Here is a 20,611-nt window from a genome sequence, read left to right as displayed (position 1 = left end):
GGGTGGGTGATGCCCACGAGTCATACGCCCCTACCTGAGGGAGAGGGGAGTTTATATACCCCACGCCACTCCCACAAATGCAGCCAATTAGGCTTTTTACTTGTGGTCATGGCTCGAAAGGCCGAACGAGCAAGTATACGAAAAAAGGAGAACAAGAGTACTTACCGTCCTGAGCCTTGGAACCCCGGTAGACCTAGTACAGAATTAAGAAATACAAACAGCGGATGAGGTGTGCCCAATAACCGCGACCGAGGGCACGCCTATAGAGGGCAAAGAGTCAAGAGTAGGGTGTAACTCTATTTTATTTGTATCACAACGCCAACACTTTAAACACATTAGCCATTTCGGTAGAGGGATCCGGAATGTACCGGTCAAAACAGCTGGAGTTCCAGCGGCCTAGCTTCTTAATGATGTGAGCTGGGACATCATGTTTGGAGGCTGCGGAGGCCGCTCCGATCCTGAATGAGTGTCCTGAGATGACAGCGGGATCATGACCTAGCATGGTGACTAGGGAGCGGACGTATCTGGTAAACTGGGAGGAAGACAGAGCATGCCCAGCCACCGGGAGGAGCGGACTGTCCGCTGCTTGCCCGGACAGCATTGAGAGGAGGTCGGTGAGAGACGAGACTGGGCACCACTGATGTGAGGTGGGGAAATATCTGATGGATGCTCCCCATCTGCAGGTTTTGGTGGACGGAAGGGTGAAAGTGAAACCTAGCCTGTTGGATGATAGCTGGCTCAGGGTCGGCCCGGGTGCTCGGCAGCCAGTGTCCGTGAACTCCCCCGGTCTAAGGAAGCCGTAAAAAGCAAGGTGTATGGCAGCTTTGATGACCGTGCTGAGGTGAAAACCAAAAGGGTGCGTGTCCAGTAAGGAAGACATGGCCCGGAAAAGATCCCCCGTGACCGGTGCGCGAGAAAGAGATTTGGGGTGCGATAAGACTGAAATGCCCTTGAGTGCTGCTTTGATCGGATGAGCAGAGAGTAGAGAAGAGGCGTGAGGGTGCGAGAGTGACCTGTGGTGTTGAAGACCTGTTAAGTGAAGTTTGATGGTGTTCTGGGATAAGTGTAAAGAAGAATGGCAAAAACCAACAAAAGCTAGGGCAGAGTGTAAAGTGATTGTGGGGGAAAGCCCTAAGCCCTGCATGAAGGAGGAGAAAACCGCCAAAGCGGTATCATAAGCCCGGATCGTGCTGGGAGCTAAAGACTTCTTGATTAGAGTGTTGGCAATGGAGACGTATCTGGCTAGTCCGTTAGCAGTTGTTGGAACGGAGGCACCGGGACTCCGACCCGGTCTGCGTCTGGTTGTACCTGAAAAAACACACCGAATTTAGCCCGAGAGAGTGCATCAGCCGCCAAGTTCTTCCTACCTTCTATGTGCTCGATCAAAAAATGGAAATTGTGCTGGAGAGACAACAGAATGAACCTCCTGACAAAGCGCATTATGTGGGGGGACCTAGAGCGTCCTCTGTTGAGAATGTCGACTGTAGCGGAATTATCGCACAGAAATCGAACTGTGGAGTTAGTCCAGGAGTTTCCCCAGACAGCAGCGGCAGCTACGATGGGAAATGTTTCAAACAGGGCTGAAGTTACTGTGAAGTCAGGAATGTTGCGGATCTCAGCTGGCCAGGGGCCGGCTAACCATTTGTTCCCGAAAATGGCTGCGAAGCCAACCGATGAGGCATCGGACACTATAGTCGGGGACCCGTCTGATAAAGGGGGAACGAAGAAAGAGACACCGTTCCAGCTCTCCAAGAAGTGATCCCACATGAGTAGGTCAGCCATCGCCTCATTGCTGATGTGGATGACCTGCCTCTGACCCGATACTGAAGGGAGAAGGTCCAAAAGTCTGGATATGAAGGCTCTCCCCTGCGGGATGATCCTCATAGCGAAAGCCATCATGCCCAGGAGGCTCTGGAGTTCGACCCTGGTTACTGTGCGACTCCTGGATAGGTTGTGTATCATCTCCCGGGTTCTGACTAGTTTCTCCTGGGGAAGCCTAGCCTGCATATTTACAGTGTCTAGGATGACGCCCAAGAACACCAGTTGCCTGACGGGGCCCTCCGTCTTGTGAGGTGCCACTGGGACCCCGATTTCCTTGAACAGAGACAGTAGTGAAGTGAGGTTGAGAGGAGCGAGACTAGGATGTTCGAGTAGTAAGAAGTCATCCAGGTAATGTATGACGTGCTGGCAGTCAGCCACATTCTGGAGTGCCCAATGCAGTGCTGTGGCTAGTTGGTCAAAGAGCCAGGGGCTGCTCTTTGCCCCGAATGTGAGCTTAACTGCGAAATAATACTTGTCCAGCCACCTGACACCGTGCCATTGCCAGAGGTCTTGTCTGATCGGGAGTAGTTTGAAAGCGTCCGTTCTGTCCGCTTTGGACAACCAAGTGTTTCTCCCTGACTGTAGGATGATCTGTATGGCTCGGTCAATAGTAGCATATTTCATGGAGAACTCGTCGGAGGGGATTAAAGCATTGATGCTGGGAATGATGGAGGAATAAGGCGCTGAGAGGTCATAGATTAATCTTCTTTTATTGGAAAATTTGCCTGTGGCAAGCCCCAGAGGGCTGACTCTCCAACATGAAAAAGGGGGCACATCAAAGGGACCTATCATGAAACCTTTTGCCAGTTCCTGCTGGATTAGCCCGGACACGATCCCTGGCTCGGAAAGGGCTGACGACAGGTTACCACATTCATGCGTGCTTTGCGGCAAAGCGACCAAACCTGTGTGGAACCCATCGCAGAAACCCGCCACCAGCCATCTCACCCAGTCGGGCTCAGGATGACCAGCTAGGACCTGGGCGAGGACCTGGACCTGTACCACGCCTAGTCATGCCTGAGGGCCCTTCTGGGAGCAGATAGAGCTGGGGTGAGCCCTGAAACAAATGAAACACACATGTAGTAGTCTGCAATTGCTGTACACGCAGGAGGAAAGATTGAAGTTATTGCAGATCTGGGTCTTGCCCAGGTACCTCACTGGTCTACCGAGCCTATCTAGGGCGGCCACGTTCCTTGGAGCTGGAGGGGTGAAGGTGTTCAGGCTCCTACTGGTGCTGGGTTCCCCTGGGTTGCTGACCTGCGGGCACCAGCTGGAGGAATGCGTGGTCACCCCGCATGCGGTGCAGGAGGGGGCTTTCAGACCCGCGAAATGTTCGCAGTATAGCTCCGTGTCTATGGACCCCCAGTTGGTGACGTAGCCGAACTGCGCGTATGCGGCTGCTACTTTTGCTGAAAAAGACTTGTGGTACTCGTAGAACGTGGTACCCCCGTACTTGTACGCCATCTGCACAACCCTGTGTAAGTACAGGTCCAACTCCTCCCTGACTGAACAGAGTACGTCCCTGAATAGTCCAAATGCCAGCACAAACTCAGTGACACTCAACTTCCTGCTGAGCCTAGCGTCCTTGCTTTTGAACGTGACCGCCAGCTCCCCGCAGGCAACAGTTTTGGTATCATGTACGTCCGTGGTGGCAATTAGCAGAGAGGCGAGGTTGACCTCTTTTCCCTCAAGGATGTCCTTTTTTATGGCTGCCGGGATGAAATGTGCGGGCGTGATGATCGGTGGAGGATGTGGCATACCTGAAGGCGTGGCCTGAGAGGTAGAAGCCGTGGGCGACGCTGCGGTCGGGACTGCTACGTCGCTCCTAGAGAGTTCCATTAGGTCTAGCCTAGCCTTGAAACCTGACACCGTCGTAAGCACCTCAGTCATCATCGTGTGAAGCTGAGACAAGGAGGCGCTTGAAACTTGATCCTGGGCCGCAGCCTGGCTACCCCGGGGGGCTTGGTCAGCATTCAGCAAGTTGAATAACTCGCCCTTCCTAGCTGAGGCCGGAAAGGGGACACCCCTCCTTCTCAACTCTTCCATTAGCCTGGGGATGGTCCAGGACCTGTACGAGGGCAAGCTGCCTCGGTCCGAGGCCCTGGCAGGAGTCTCAGGAACCGAGAGTGCCTCCTCGATATCCGCTGGCTGAGACATGCTGCTGGCAACCTGTCCGGGCCATAGAAGGGTGCCGGCAAGAATAAGAGGAAAAGAGAACAATAAAATGACTAGTGAAAAAAAAAAAAAAAATATATATATATATATATATATATATATATATACCCTCCCTATATATGTATATATACTCTCTGTACACAGGTTTTTTTTTTTTTTTCCGTTCTCCTGGCTACAGGAGGGAACTGACCTGCTGAATTTCCTGAAAAGCTTCCAACACCGGGAGTACTGACCGCACGGTAATGGCTTCCAGCTGTGGATATTTAAGGAAAAGATTAATTAAACATGAATGTGACCGACCGAAAAGGCGTGATGGAGGAAAGTGTGATACTGAAACTGAGGCTAAATGTATGCTGTTGCGCTGAAGAAGAGTCAGAACAGCATACGCAGAGGACCCCACTGAAGATGAGTCAGACGCAGGTGATCCTCTGCCTATGAGTGATGTCGAGTCGTTCTGAAGAAGAGTCAGAAATAACCATGTCGTCAAGCCCCAACTGAAATTGAGTCAGGCTGGGGCCGATTGACGTGAGTGTGGTGACGCACGTGGCTCTGAAGACGTGTCAGTAGCAGCGTCCTAACCGGTGGCGGGAGTGCTCGTGACTGCGTAAATGTACGGGATGAGTATGGAGTGATAGACGGGGGAGAACATACGGTTCCCCTCTCTAATATTGATTCTGTAAGTACCTCAACTGAAAGCTGTATGAGATGTATACGGGAATACGGACACAATCCGACCACCTGGTACCCTGTGGAGCAAGCAAAACGTGATGAGGCAGGAAGCACCCTGACTGACCGTGACTGCCAACGTTGACGAGCCACCGGCCGTCAAGCTACATATATGTATACAGTGACATCAAGCAAACAAGTTCCGTGCCGTAGTGGTGACAAGCAGCTCCCAACCCCGCTCCCTTGACACCCCTTCCCCCTCGCAACCAGGACCTGCTGGGCCTGGCGACTCCTGCCATGTGCCCACTTTGTATGTGAAAACGGGGGGGAGGGGGGGGGCTGGAGCAGTGGTGGGAAAGAGTCGCTACCCCCTGGAGAAATCCGGCGTGATTAGTAGGGCCTACGTGCCACTGGAGGGAAGCTGTGGCCTCCGTGCGTGGCTCTAACTGAAACTGAATCGACCCCCCCCCCAGCCGAGCGGCGAAGGGGAGCGGGACTGTATTGCGGGTCCTGGGAAACCCCTCCCCTATGGCCGGGGCCGTTTGTGTGGAGGCCGTCAGCGGCAGCGTCCTACGGCTGAGCAGCGGCAGCGCCGCGGCGCCGGACGACGCCGTCACAGAACCCCGCCCCCCCCCCCGGGCCAGAAGCCCCGCCAGCGCACGAGGCAGGAGATGGCGTGGAAGCGGGGCACCAGGCCCGGACGGAGCGGCCGGGCCGACGAGCGGCGGCGGCGGCGCGGCTGAACCAGGAAGGTCCCCCACCCATACCCGGAAGCGCAACCTGGGGAGAACGCCGCAGTGCAGGGCCCAACAACCCGTTCCCCCCCCGGCCAGCCGAGCGAGTGCTGACAGCCGGCAGGAGAGGACGGGCCGCGCGACCCGCAGGAGCAGCGCTCCCCCAGAGCGGCAGCGAGCAGGTGGCAGGCGGGTAACCGGTACAGGGGCCTGGGCCTGCGGCAGGAGTGATACTTACCGACCTGAAACACGAAACACGAAATAACTGCAACCCACTGCAAACAACTGACACCTCCGAGACGTACGCCCTAACACGGTATCCTGCAAGAGAAATACCGCCCACGAGTCATACGCCCCTACCTGAGGGAGAGGGGAGTTTATATACCCCACGCCACTCCCACAAATGCAGCCAATTAGGCTTTTTACTTAGTATAAAGGATATTTGGAGGACTCCAGCAGTTGTCTAAAGGACCTGTGAGATGTCTGAAGGACCTGTGGAATGTCACATGTTATGTTGTCACATAATGTTACCCAGAGAGCACCAGCTTAACCTATGACCCGCAGCTTGATCAATGGGCTTTAGTCCAGCTCCCCACTATATAAAGGGGACGCCATTACAATTCACTCTCTTCTCTCTTACCACCTGCTACTGAGCACAGCAGACACCAGAGATCTCCGTGCTAGTGACTAGCATCTCGGAGGCCTCAAAGCTACGGTCATTCCATTAAGTCAAAAGTCTATGTCTGCTGTCACTACAAATAGTCAAGTCCAGCCTATAGTCAAGCCTGAAGTCAAATCTCTAAAGTCTATTACAAGTCTAATTGGTCCCAGAAAGCTGCGAGGTCCTTCTGGGTTCCTGGCCACCTCTCTGGGAATCTGGCCTAGCTGTGAAGACAATTCCATCTGTCTTAACTCAGTAAAGCCTCCGTTAAACCATAACTGGTTGTGGACTCTCCTTTCACTACCTAGCCATTGGAATAGCGGAGATACCGTTCGTGTGGTTCCGGTACCCAAAAACCACTCTGGTATCACGAACACTAGGGGTTAACAACATCTGGCCCCACCACCTACACCGCTACACCCTGTGGTCACGCCGTACACTGTGGGTCACTACAAGTCCTTAACCCCTTAAAGGGGTATTTCGGGGGAAATAATTTTTTTTAAATCAACTGTTGTCAGAAAGTTTAACAGATTTATTAATTATTTATATTTAAAAAAATCTTAACGCTTCCAGTACTTATCAGCTGCTGTATACTACAGAGGAAGTTATTTTCTTTTTGAATTTCTTTTCTGTCTGACCACAGTGCTTTCTGCTGACACCTCTGTCCATGTCAGGAACTGTCCAGAGCAGGATAGGTTTGCTATGGGGATTTGCTCCTACTCTGGACAGTTCCTGACATGGACAGAGGTGTCAGCAAAGAGCAATGTGGTCAGACAGAAAATAAATTCAAAAAGAAAAGAACTTCCAGTGGAGCATACAGCAGCAGAAGAATTAAGATTTTTAAATAGAAGTAATTAACAGATCTGTTTAACTTTCTCGCACCAGTTGATTTAACCTCTTCAGGACGCCGGGCGTATGCATACGCCCTGCATCCAGAGTCCTTAAGGACTTGGGGCGTATGCATACGACCGTGGGAATTCCGGTCCCCGCTGCTAGCCGCTTGGGGACCGGGATGCCTGCTGAAATCATTCAGCATGTGATAAATTAGAAAAAGGGGACAACCGTGTACGGTGCCTCGTGTATTACCCCAGTGGAAACAAAGGTAGGTATGAGATGGCAGTTGGGGCAAAATAGAGCCCCCTTCAGATGGCCATTCACCTTGACATAAAAGAATAAAGGCGTATCACCCAACACCTGGGAAGGGGGGTACAGGATGGGAGGTCAGCTGTTGTGCTGCAGGTCGCTGGACTCCGAGAGGGTCCTGGTAGAGATGCGACGATAGGAGACAAAGACCTTTCAACCGGCGCTGCTGATTCACCACATCAGAAACAGGAGTAGGGGTTCAGGAACCACTTAGGATCCACTTTTATTAAGATTACGCATTTTGAGTGGAGCCCCCTCTTCTTCAGATCAGGAATACAGATAATACATAGTAGCAGGTATATATACAAGGTTACAAACAGTAAAAATGGCACCAGCCCAGACCCCTGGGAGTGGCCCAGGGTCAGGGGTCAGTGCATGTCAGAGTTCAGACTTAGAGTAATGAGAATAATGACAACCGTGAGTATTGTAATGTAGAATGCCCATAGATGAAGGTAGGGTGAGATTGTTATATTATATTCTATAGAGTCCCAAATGAGAACACTCTGCTGGTGCCGAGTGGCGCTATTGCAGGCGCTGTAGCCTCCTACAAGGTGTCCCACTGCAGCGCTTCCAGTAACCAGGACGCGTTGCTATGCGCTCCGGTCACATGGAGGGGACGGGGACCAAACGAGGAATAGTGGGCGTGGCTAGGGAGCTATACGAGCGCCCGGTGAAAGGAACTGTGGGCGGGGAAAACTGATGTTCCGTGACAGCGATTCGTGTAAGTGGAAGCTGTTTAATAACAGTGATGTCATAAACATGGACATGTACCTAAATATGTGTCAGCGAGATGGATGGACGTAATGACTGTTCAATAAAGGGAAATATAAAACAAAAAGGTCTACATTGCTCCATGACAGTGATGCAGGTAGGACACAGTGTCTATTCTATGAGGGCAGTATATGAGGGTAATATGTGAAAGGGTAAAACCGCTAGAGCCATCAATGTAGTGGCACAATTAGGAAACAGGGGCATGTAAGCTGGTAGGACATATTTGGGGATGAAAGAAAACAGATTCATGGAAGATAAGATCTCCATATAAACGTGTCGGCAGAAGTCAGTATTAAAAAGAATAAATTTAAATCACCCTTATTTAGTACAATATAAAAAACCATAGATACATGAATACATAAATACCGCCATATATACAAAAGAAAGAGAGGATGTATATTGAAGACGGGGATATGAATACAATGACCTCTAGATCTTAAAAAGCCTATACAGGACAAATAAAACCTATTAACTATAAAAAAAAATTATATAATATATATAAAAAAATATATATACATGGACATTTCTACCTGACCTTCCAAGCACAGGATTAAAAAGGAGGAAGATAAAAACTTAACAGTGACGTTTAAAGGGGGATAATAAAATGAAAATCAAAATAATAATAGTAATGATACTCGACAATAATAAAATGATAATCAAGATAATACCAATAGTAATAGTAATGATACTCGACCTAAAGGGAGACATATTGTGGAATAAGGTAAACGTGGTCCCAAAGGGAAAATCAGAGCGCACTTTCAACAAGTTCATTAAGGCCTGCTGGTAGCAAGGTTTGCAGTTTGTAAATCCAAAAGTTTTCTCTCTTTTTTTAGAGTGCCAAATCTCTGGGAATGATCCTTAGCAATACTCTCAATGGGAGTAATAGTGATGCAGTTGAAATCCTTATTGTGTTTCTCCGTATGGTGTCTAGAAACACTGTGTAGAAAAAAGCCATGCATGGTATTGCAACAGTGTTTGTTAATCCGTTCACACAGACACCGGATAGTACGTCCCACGTACTGTAATTTACAGGGGCACTCAAGAAGGTACCCGTTCTATTGGGAGAGAATGTTTTGCAGCGGTTCTTTATATTAATACAGCATTTACATCTGGACACCCCACAGGCAAAAGAGCCTGAGGTGGACAAAAAAGTGGTTTTGGTGGCTATCCTTGTTTTTAGCCTCCTGGGGGTGACCATGTTCCTTAGGGTTCTAGCTCTCCTGAAGGTGACCATGGGTTTAGTAGGCAAAAGGCCACTCAGGTGCGGATCTTTAAGAAGAATGGGCCAATGCTTCTGCAGGATTTCTTTCACTTCCTTGTGTTCTCTAGAGAAGGTGGTGATGAAGTTTGTAGACCAATCAAAACCCTCAGACTGTTTCTCTTTGTTCTTCTTGGTGAGACACTCAGATTGTGACAAGGCACTGGCACGTTCGTATGCTGAGGTAATGATGGGTTTGGGATACTTTTTGGCTTTAAAACGTGCTTTGAGGATTTTGCTTTGGCCCTGATAATCCTCAAGTGTGGTACAATTACGTCTGATACGCTTGAATTGCACATATGGTATATTCGTAACCCATTTTTTGTACTGGGAGCTCAAGAAGTTCAAGTAGCTATTGCTGTCTACTTCTTTAAAGAAAGTGCGAGTGCATAAGGTGCCAGTAGAGTTATGAAAAACTACTACATCGAGGAACTCAGCATTATTATTATTATTATTATTATTAAACGTTATGTGTAAAATGCAGACCCCATGTATTAAGATTCAAGTCATATAAAAAGGCATCCAGCTCACTATGGGTTCCATTCAAAACAATAAAAATGTCATCAATATACCGCTTAAAGAAAATACATTTGGAGAATAAATAGTGGGTATAGATGATCCGCTCTTCATACAGACCCACGAATAGGTTAGCAAAACTGGGTGTGACTTTAGAACCCATTGCCGTCCCAGTGTGCTGAGAATAGATCTTTTTTTGAAACTCGAAATAGTTGTGACTCAGGATGAAGCGTAGGCCTTGAAGAATAAAGTGACGCTGTGCAGATGGCATGTTGGGATCATTATGTAAAAAATGAGAGATTGCCTCTATCCCCAGGTCATGGTCAATGACTGTGTATAAGGATGTTTCTGTCCATAGTAACTAAGAGGAAATTCTCTTCCCATTCAACATTCAGTATGGCTTTAATAAAAGCAGATGTATCCTGTAAGTTGGAATCCAACTTGATAACATACTTTTGGAGTAGTATGTCCAGATAATGTGCTAGGTTAGAGGAAACAGAGTTTATGCCTGACACAATCGGGCATCCGGGGGGGCTTATTCAAGTTTTTATGAACCTTAGGTAGATAATAGAAAAGGGGCAGGGCAGGTTCAGGAATCAAAATATAATCTCTTTCAGCTTTACTCGGTACTCCTCAGTTGAAGCCCTCTGTAATAAGATCTTTTAGCTCCTTGGTGAAGACTTCTGTGGGATTGTGGGTTAGAAGGCTGTAATACTTAGGGTCAGATAGTAATCTTTCGGCTTCAGAGATATAGTCAGTGAAGTTCAAGATCACTAGGCCCCCGCCTTTATCCGCAGGGCGTATCACTATGTTGGGGTTATCTGCTATTTGTCCTGTATAGGCTTTTTAAGATCTAGAGGTCATTGTATTCATATCACCGTCTTCAATATGCATCCTCTCTTTCTTTCATATATATGGCGGTATTTATGTATTCATGTATCTATGGTTTTTTATATTGTACTAAATAAGGGTGGTTTATATTTATTCTTTTTAATACTGACTTTTGCCGCCACGTTTATATGGAGATCTTATCTTCCATGCATCTGTTTTCTTTCATCCCCAAATATGGTCTACCAGCTTACATGCCCCTGTTTTCTAATTGTGCCACTACATTGATGGCTCTAGCGGTTTTACCCTTTCACATATTACCCTCATATACTGCCCTCATAGAACAGACACTGTGTCCTACCTGCATCACTGTCATGGAGCAATGTAGACTTTTTTGTTTCCCTTTATTGAACAGTCATTACGTCCCTCCATCTCGCTGACACATATTTAGGTACATGTCCATGTTTATGACATCACTGTTATTAAACAGCTTCCGCTTACACGAATCGCTGTCACGGAACATCAGTTTTCCCCGCCCACAGTTCCTTTCACCGGGCGCTCGTATAGCTCCCTAGAACGGCGTGTAGCCACGCCCACTATTCCTCTATTGGTCCCCGGCCCCTCCACGTGACCGGAGCACATAGCAACGCGTCCTGGTTACTGGAAGCGCTGCAGTGGGACACCTTGTAGGAGGCTACAGCGCCTGCAATAGCACCGCTCGGCACCCGCAGAGTGTTCTCATTTGGGACTCTATAGAATATAATAGAACAATCTCACCCTACCTTCATCTATGGGCATTCTATATTACAATACTCACGGTTGTCATTATTCTTATTACTCTAAGTCTGAACTCTGACATGCACTGACTCCTGACCCTGGGCCACTCCCAGGGGTCTGGGCTGGTGCCATTTTTACTGTTTGCAACCTTGTATATATACCTGCTACTATGTATTATCTGTATTCCTGATCTGAAGAAGAGGGGGCTCCCCTCGAAATGCGTAATCTTAATAAAAGTGGATCCTAAGTGGTTCCTGAACCCCTACTCCTGTCTCTGATGTGGTGAATCCGCAGCGCCAGTTGAAAGGTCTTTTTCTCCTATGTTGAAATCGTTCAGCAGGCATCCTGGCACACCGCGATCTCCTCCTATCTCCTGCCATTGGTCAGAACTGATTCTGACCAATGGCAGCGCAGGACAGTGGGTTGCCATGGCAACCCCCCCTTCTGCCCACCTCTGGATGTCGTGGGGAGTGTGGGGAGAAGATGGAGGCCGGTACCTGTAGTAGAAGATGCTTGGGGACCCCCGATTGTCGCTGGAGACAGGCACAGGTAGGGAAACCACGGTGGTGGGGGGATGAAAGTGAAAGTAAAGTGATCTTTACTGTGGCAACCACTAGGAAGGCCAAACTGAAACTCTTAGCATGCCCAGACTGGGCATGCTGGGAGTTGTAGTTTTGCAACATCTGGAGGGTCACAGTTTGGAAACCACTGTTACAGTGGTGCCCAAACGGTAGCCCTCCAGATGTTGCCAAACTACAACTCTCAGCATGCCTAGACTGCCCAGGCACGCTGGGAGATGTAGTTCTGTAACATCTGTCCCTTCCGATTTTGCAATTTTCATGACATTTTTGAAAATTGCTGCTCAACTTCAAAGCCCTCTAATTTTTTCAAAAAGCAAAAATATGTCCATTTTATGGACATATTGTATTTGTGAATAAAAATAAAATTTCCTTACAAGTAGAGAGCTTCAAAGTTAGAAAAATGCTACATTTTCAAAATTTTCATGAATTTTGGGGATTTTTCACCAAAAAAGGATGCAAGTAACGCTGAAAATTTGCAAACCAAAATAAAGTAGAATATGTCACAAAAAAACAATCTCTCAGAATCAGAATATTCGGTAAAAGCGTTTTCGAGTTATTAATTCATAAAGCGACGGTTGTCAGAATTGCGAAAAAGGGCTCAGTCCTTGCATCTTATCCCCTATCCAAAGGATAGGGGATAAGATGTTAGATCGCCGCGGTCCCACTGCTGGGGACCCCGGGGATCGCCGCTGCGGCACCCCGCCATCATTACTGCACAGAGCGAGATCGCTCTGTGCGTAATGACGGGCGATACAGGGGCCGGAGCTGCGTGACGTCATGGCTCCGCCTCTCATGACATCACGGCCCGTCCCCTTAATGCAAGTTTATGGCAGGGGGCGTGACGACCGCCACGCCCCCTCCCATAGACTTGTATTGACGGGGGCGGGCCGTGACATCACGAGGGGCGGAGCAGTGAAGTAAGGATGCTCCAGCCCCTGTATCGCCCGTCATTACGTGCAGAGCGATCTCGCTCTGTGCAGTAATGATGGCGGGGTGCTGCAGCAGCGATCCCCGGGGTCTCCAGCAGCGGGACCCCGGCGATCTGACATCTTATCCCCTATCCTTTGGATAGGGGATAAGATGTCTAGGGGCGGAGTACCCCTTTAAGGTGAAAAAGGGCTGTGTCCTTAAGGGGTTAAAAAAAAAAAATCAAGCAAAATACCCCTTTAAGGACCAAGCCCATTTTGGCCATAAAGGAGTAGTCCAGTGCTGAAAAACTTGTCCCCTAAGGATAGGGGATAAGTTTCAGATCGCGGGGGGTCCGACCACTGGGGCCCCCCGTGATCTCCTGTATGGGGCATGTTGACCACAGCACAAAGCGGCGGCTGACAAGCCCCCTCAATGCAACTCTATGGTTGAGCCGGAGCGCCGTACGGGAGATCGCAGGGGGGTCCCAGTGGTCGGCCCCCCCCGCGATCTGAAACTTATCCCTTATCCTTAGGATAGGGGATACGTTTTTCAGCACTGGACTACTCCTTTAAGGACCTGGCCAATTTTATTGTTGCGTTTTCTTTTTTCCTCCTCACCTTCTAAAATCCATTACTTTTTAATATTTCCATCCACAGACCCATTTGACGGCTTGTTTTTTGCACGACCAATTGTACTTTATAATGACATCACTCATTTTACCATAAACTGTACAGCAAACCCAAAATATTATTTGTGTGTAGAAATTTTAGATGAAAACCGCATTTTTTGCTAATTTTGGAGGGTTTTGTTTTCACGCTGTACACTTACACGGTTTCTTTATTAAAATCTTCTAGTCTTTCCATCCGAATTGCCACTGGTAGAACTTCCCAACAAGAAGGAGTTTCAGTGGTAAAGGAATAGATAAAAATGAATGCTATGAGTGCAGGCTCTCCCGGTGATTTATATATAATAACCAAAAATCACAGACATTAAAAAAGGTTAGTTTATTTAAATATCAAGGACATTGTGTTTCGAGCAGTGTTGTTAAACCACCGGGAGCGCCTGCACTCATAGCGTTAATTTTTATCCATCCCTCACCACTGGAACTCCTCCTTGAATGGAAGTGCTACCACTGGCAATTCGGAAGGAAAGAGTAGAAGATTTTACGCCTGACCTGGCTTTCCTTGAGGAACCCACTGTGGAACGCATCGGCCTGAACCCGGTGGATCTGTTCTGAATGCAACACAACCAGGTTGTCAGCTTTAAAGCTGTGCTCATTTTATCAAATGCATTTTGCATAAGAGTAACGACACATAGCGCTTTCTTTTTGTTTCCTCTTTTTTCCTACACCATATTAACGTTTTCTTTATTATGTGGGTCAATCCAATTAAAATGATACCCATGATTACATACTTTTCTATTCTCCTGCTTTAAAAAAATCACTTAAAAATCGTTTAAAATCGGCCTATTTTGACCACCTATAACTTTTTCATTTTTTTGTATACGGGGCTGTGTGGGGGCAAATTTTTTTTGCGCCATGACCTGTAGTTTTTTTCATTACCACTTTTATGTATATATGATGATTGGTTTTTATAAATTTTTTTGCAAAAGTGATGTGACTTTTTTTTTTTTTTTTTACATTTACTCTGTTCACCGTACGGGATCATTAACATTATATTTTGATAGATTGGACATTTACACATGCAGCGATACCAAATTTGTTTAACCCCTTAAGAACATATCGTTTTTCGGTTCTTGAACTTTTCGTTTTTTCTTTCTTTACCTTTTAAAAATCATAACCCTTTCCATTTTGCACCTAAAAATCCATATGATGGCTTATTTTTTGCGCCACCAATTCTACTTTATAATGACATCAGTCATTTTACCCAAACATTTACAGCAAAACCAAAAAAAAATTGTGTGACAAAATTTAAGAAAAAATGTTGTAAGTTTTGGAGGCTTCAGTTTCTAAAAAGTAAATTTTTCGGTAAAAAATGACACCTTATCTTTATTCTGTAGGTCCATACAATTAAAATGATACCCTACTTATTTAGGTTTTGTTTTGTCTTATGCAATAAAGAGGGTACGTATGTGCACTCACTGCTCGACGTGGGACACAGCTCGGTGTGGGGGTCCAGTTCACGGAAAGCTGGGTCTCAGCATCGGCGCAGGTGGATGGGCGCTCGGAGGCTATGCCGGCTGTTTCACACGTGAATGCGTGCTTCTTCCTGCCTTTATTTTGTCTTACTTCTGGAAAAATATCATAACTACATGCACGAAAAGAAATACGTTTAAAACAACTTTTTTTTCCACGTACAGGGCGGTATGAGGGCTAATTATTTTGCGCCATGATCTGAAGTTTTTATCTGTACCATTTTTGTTTTGATTGGACTTTTTGATCGCTTTTTATTCATTTTTATGGTATAAAGTGACCAAAAATACACTATTTTGGAATTTTTTGGTGCATACGCCATTGACCGTGCAGTTTAATTAACAACATATTTTTATAGCTTGGACATTTACGCACGCGGCGATATCACATATTTTTATTTATACAGTTTTTTTTATGGTAAAAGGGGGGTGATTCAAACTTTTATTAGGGGAGAGGTTAAATCAACTTTATTAACTTTTTTTTTTTGCAATTTTATAGCCCCTATAAGGGGCTATAACATGCATTATACAGATTGCATGCACTGATCAATGCTATGCCATAGCATTGTTTTGATCAGTGTTATCGCCGCTTGACTGCTCCTGACTGGATCTTACGCACGTAGTGGTCATTCGGTGATCGGAGGCAGGTAAGGGACCCTCTTCATGCGTCCTAGCTGATCGGGATATTGCGGTTTCACCACGGTGGTCCCGATCAGCCCAACTGATCCCCTTTTGACATTATTCCCCCCTCCATATTAATCCCCTTGCACCATTCCCCCTTCCCCTGATCCCCTTTTGCCATATTGGATAATAATAGCACAAGGGGATTAAGATGGAGGGGAAAAATGGCAAAAGGGGATCAGAGGGAGGGGGAAGTAATAGCACAAGGGGATTAAGATGGAGCGGGAATTAGAGCACAAGGGGATTAAGATGGAGGAGGGAAGGGGAAGAGGGATAATGGCGGAGGGGGGGATGGAGAGTAATAAAGCACTCTTTTACATTTTAATGCCTTGTGCTTTATTACTCCACATCCCCCCCACCGCCATTATCCCTCTCCCCTTCCATCTTAATGCCTTGTGCGCCGTCACATACAATCCCCCCTCCATACCATACAGTCCCCCCTTAGTACCATACAGTCCCCCCTCCGTTCCATACAGTTCCCCCTCCGTTCCATACAGCCCCCCTCCATCTCATACAGTTGTTTACCTGGCGTCCTGCGCTCCCGTTGCCTACTCCTTCATGCAGCGCGTCCCCTTCTGACGTGTGATGTCCCCTTGCGCTGTGCGGCAACTACGCGCAACATCAGGGGAGGTCACGCGTCTCCCCGGCAACCACGCAGCTCACTTACAATGCATGGCCGGCATTTGTCAGTGCTTCGCGTACCCCCAGACAACCCCTGGTGTACCCCTAGGGGTACGCGTACCCCGGGTTGAGAACCCAGGCTTTAGATGCGGCTATTAACTTTGATCGCAGCGTCTAAAGAGTTAATGCCGGACATCTGCCTGAACGGACATCTCCTGAGCTCGCTTCATAGCCCTGCCGCGCCGCAACACCGTTAATAAACAGGATTTTGTGGCAAGGGGTTAATTATTATTATTTTTTAAAACTTTAAGTAAAATGGGGAAAAGGGGCGATTTAAATTTTCATTGGGGGAGGGAATTTTTCAACTTTTTTTTCAACTTTTTTATTTTTTTTACTCATTATGTCCTCATAGGAGACTATCTATAGCAATCATTAAATTGCTAATTACTGTTCAGTGCTATGCATAGGTATAGCACTGAACAGCATTATAAGCGATCTTCTGCTCTGATCTGCTTGAAGGCAGATCAGAGCAGAAGACTCCAGGTGAGCGGTGGAGGCAGGTGAGGGGACCTGCATTTACCATCTTGGCTGATCTGTCCCTGCAGCTGTCAGGTCAGCCATTGCAATAGCTGCAATGCTGCAGATGCCGTGTTCTGTATTGATCATGGCATATAAGGGGTTAATGGCGGACATCGGCGTGATCGCTATTGTCCGCCAGTACCAGCGGGTCCCAGGCTGCTGATGACGCAAGCATGTACGGGATGTAAATGTACGTCCTGGTGCATGAAGTACCATTGCATCAGGATGTACATTTATGGCTATTGTCCTTAAGGGGTTAAGAAACATTTTAACCCCTTAAAGCATGACTGGTATTTCAGGTGACTTTTCAGGGTAAGCTGCTCATTGAGTAGCAGTATTTCTGGCCATTATATGACTTGTATATTTGGTATTTTTCAGCAGATTTCTGCTTTGCAGTCTTCATCTATAATTTATAGACTTGCATGGCTTTGTCTTGCAGATAGAAAACAAAATTGAGCTGATTTTCAGAAGGGGGGGGGGATGGAGAAGGAAAAAGGTCGAGACAGGATAGGAAAGAATTTTTGTCTAATAAAATATATTACAATATTTCTTATATGTGCTTGTAATATTGATTTGAGGAAAGTTTGTTAGAATGACAGTGTCTATTTAATGATGTAGCCTGTTTTGTCTTTAATGAGGCAGCCTGTTTTGTCCTTAAAGGCATTATCCACTATGAGGTGATTTTAGTACTTACCTGACATACAGTAATGGACATGCTTAGAAAGGATCCATGTTTGTCTTGGGGTTAAATGGCTATGTTGTAATATTAACATAATGCTGTGGCTATCTTTTTGTTAACTGGCTATTTCCTGTTGGAGTTCCCTCCCTCAAACTAAATGTCCCATAATTACTTTTTTGCAAGTGTGAAGTCAGTTGTGCTCCCTTCAATGCAATAGACTAGTGTTTTCTAACCGCCTCCAGCGGTTGCATAACTACAATTCATTGCAGAATGATCTCCCTCCCACCCAGCGGTCACTCCATCCATTGAAGCAAAGACAGGCTCCCTCTGAACTCCTGACAAGTGATGTAATGTCTCTGGCTACACTGCAACCTGGGAAAACCTGACATGAGTCATTTTGTATGCTGTTAAAAATAAACATTGTGCCAAAAATCACAGATTTGCGAGACCACAATGAAAAACAATTACAGACACTATATTATGAACTACACTAACTTTACAGCCCCTGTAGCATAGTCAAAAAAAAAAATCCTGGAATACCCCTTTAAAGGAGTTCTCCACTGCTTTAACCTTCTTTGGCCAGTTAGTATTGTGGCTATATGTCATTAACGCTTTCTTTCCTGTTGCTAACGCTACTATATGTGTTTTTTTTTTTTTTAACCTTTTTTAACAGACCCGGAAGCTGGTTAATTCCTTAGTTTGCTGGCTTGCCTCAACCACTTTTCTTTTTCTCCTGCCGCCATCTTGCCATCGATATGTCACCCTGCAGGATGTTGTGTGGAAGGCTGGCCTGCCCCTCGCTCCGTTCGTGCCCGCCTCCCGCACTAATGAATATTCTACCGTCATAAGCACGCACCTCCTTACTTTCAGCTTCTTCTAAGCTGAATGCTGATTGGGCTGCTTGTGGCAAATCGGCTCCAGTGATTGGCGCATGCGCAGTTCGTCCTTGATCGTGTGGGTCATCTGCGCATGTGCCATTGTGAAATCAGCCTCGGGCCTGACCTGCTGGGGGATTGTTAACACTAACCTAGGTTAGTGTTAACAATCCCCCAGCGCGTCAGGCCCGAGGCTGACATCACAATGGCACATGCGCAGATAACCCTTACAATCGAGGACGAACTGCGCATGCGCCAATCACTGGAGACGATTTGCCGCAAGCAGCCCAATCAGCATTCAGCTTAGAAGAAGCTGAAAGTAAGGAGGTGCCCGCTTATGACGGCAGAATATTCATTCGCGCGGGAGGCGAACACGAATGGAGTGAGGGGCAGGCCAGCCTCCCACACATCACCCTGCAGGGTGACGTATCGATGGCAAGATGGCGGCGGGAGAAAAAAAAAAGTGGTCGAGGCAAGCCAGCAAACTAAGGAATTAACCAGCTTCCGGGTCTGTAAAAAAAAAAAAAAAACACATATAGTAGCGTTAGCAACAGGAAAGAAAGCGTTAATGACATATAGCCACAGTACTAACTAACTGGCCAAAGAAGGTTAAAGCAGTGGAGAACCCCTTTAATGACCAAGTCCCATTTTTCCAATCTGACATAATCTTCCTTATGTGGTAATAAGTTTGGAATGCTTTTACTGATTATTGAGATTCTGAGATTGTTCTATTGTGACACATTGTACTTAACATCAGTAGTAAGTTTTGGTTGATACATTGGTTTTTTGTTTGTTTGTTTTTTACTTTTTTCAGAGTCAAATTAAAAGAATTAGCATTTTTCTATATTTTAAATTCTCTACTTGTGGGAGCAATAGTTATGCCAAATAAATTAGTTTTCAATAACAATTTGTCTATGTTGGCATCAATTGTTAAACATTCTTTATATTTTTGGGGGGCAAAAGAAGGTATTTTAAAGGGCCTACATGCTAGAAATATCCATGTATCCCCACATTTAAAAAACTGCACCCCTTAATTTATTCAGAATGACATTTACAAAGTTTATTAAACTTTATGGTGGTTCACAAGAATTGAAGCAAAGTTAAGGTAAATTTTTATAATTTCTTTCTGTAACGTAGTAAGTATGAACAGAAAAATTTGAATCAATGTTTATGACTCCAATTCTTCAGTTTTTAGAAATATCCCATATGTCACCCTAGTGTGCTACTTTACTCACACACAGACATAAGACATGATGAAGCAGCTGTTTGGGCACACAACAGGGCACAGAAGATATTGGCGTGGGTGATTAGTATTTATGGCTGAGAGCAGGGTGTTGACAGCAGGGGGGGAGGTTGGGGCAAGCTGGAAAATCACTTTTTTCACACACCAAAGATCTACAGTTAAAACTGCAAACTAGCAAGCAAAACCTGCTCTCTTGAACTTTCTGAGGCAGAAATGGAGGACAGAGATCATGATGCTGCAGAAGATTGAGCCGGGCAATTTAGCAAATGCTGTGATTGGTCAGTCAGCACTGACTGACAAGTCAAAGCAATCTCTAGGGTGAAACTGCTCTGATTGGTACCCCAGTTTGTTACTGTGATCAGCTGCTATCACAAAAGTGTCACCATGAGGAACCACACCATGAATCACATTTGTTCGTTCAACGTAAAAAAAAAAAATTTTTTTGTGTGGTGTCATATTCAGAGAACCATACGTTTTTTCTTTTTTAAGCCGACTGAGTTGTGTGAGGGCTTATCTTTTTATTGTTCACTTTACCTTTTGATCACTTTTATCCTGCTTTATTTTAAGGCAAGAAGACCAAAGCTTTATTGGGAAAGGAACACTTTTTTTACACTTCATTTATTTATTGTAAAACATTTTATTCTTACATTTTATACACAGGGGGCCGCTGAGTCCACTCAGTCATCGCAGAGCACATGCGCAATGCACTCAGACATCGCGGCTGCTCCACGATGTCAGAGTGCACTCTCCGATTTGCAGGATCCCTGCTTGTAGCTGGAGGCACAAAATGGGTTGGGTCACCGGTGGATCCGCAGCGTAAAATACGCTGCGGATCCGCTACGTGTGACCTTACCCTTAAGGTGTATGGGTATGTCCAGTCATGGGAACTTACCCGCTACAGGGACATACCTACAGTACAGACCAAAAGTTTGGACACACCTTCTC

Source organism: Hyla sarda, chromosome 1, assembly GCF_029499605.1.
Source record: "Hyla sarda isolate aHylSar1 chromosome 1, aHylSar1.hap1, whole genome shotgun sequence".
NCBI classification, from domain to species: Eukaryota; Metazoa; Chordata; class Amphibia; order Anura; family Hylidae; genus Hyla; species Hyla sarda.
The sequence above is the reverse complement of the archived record's forward strand: the minus strand, read 5'-3'. Positions refer to the sequence as shown.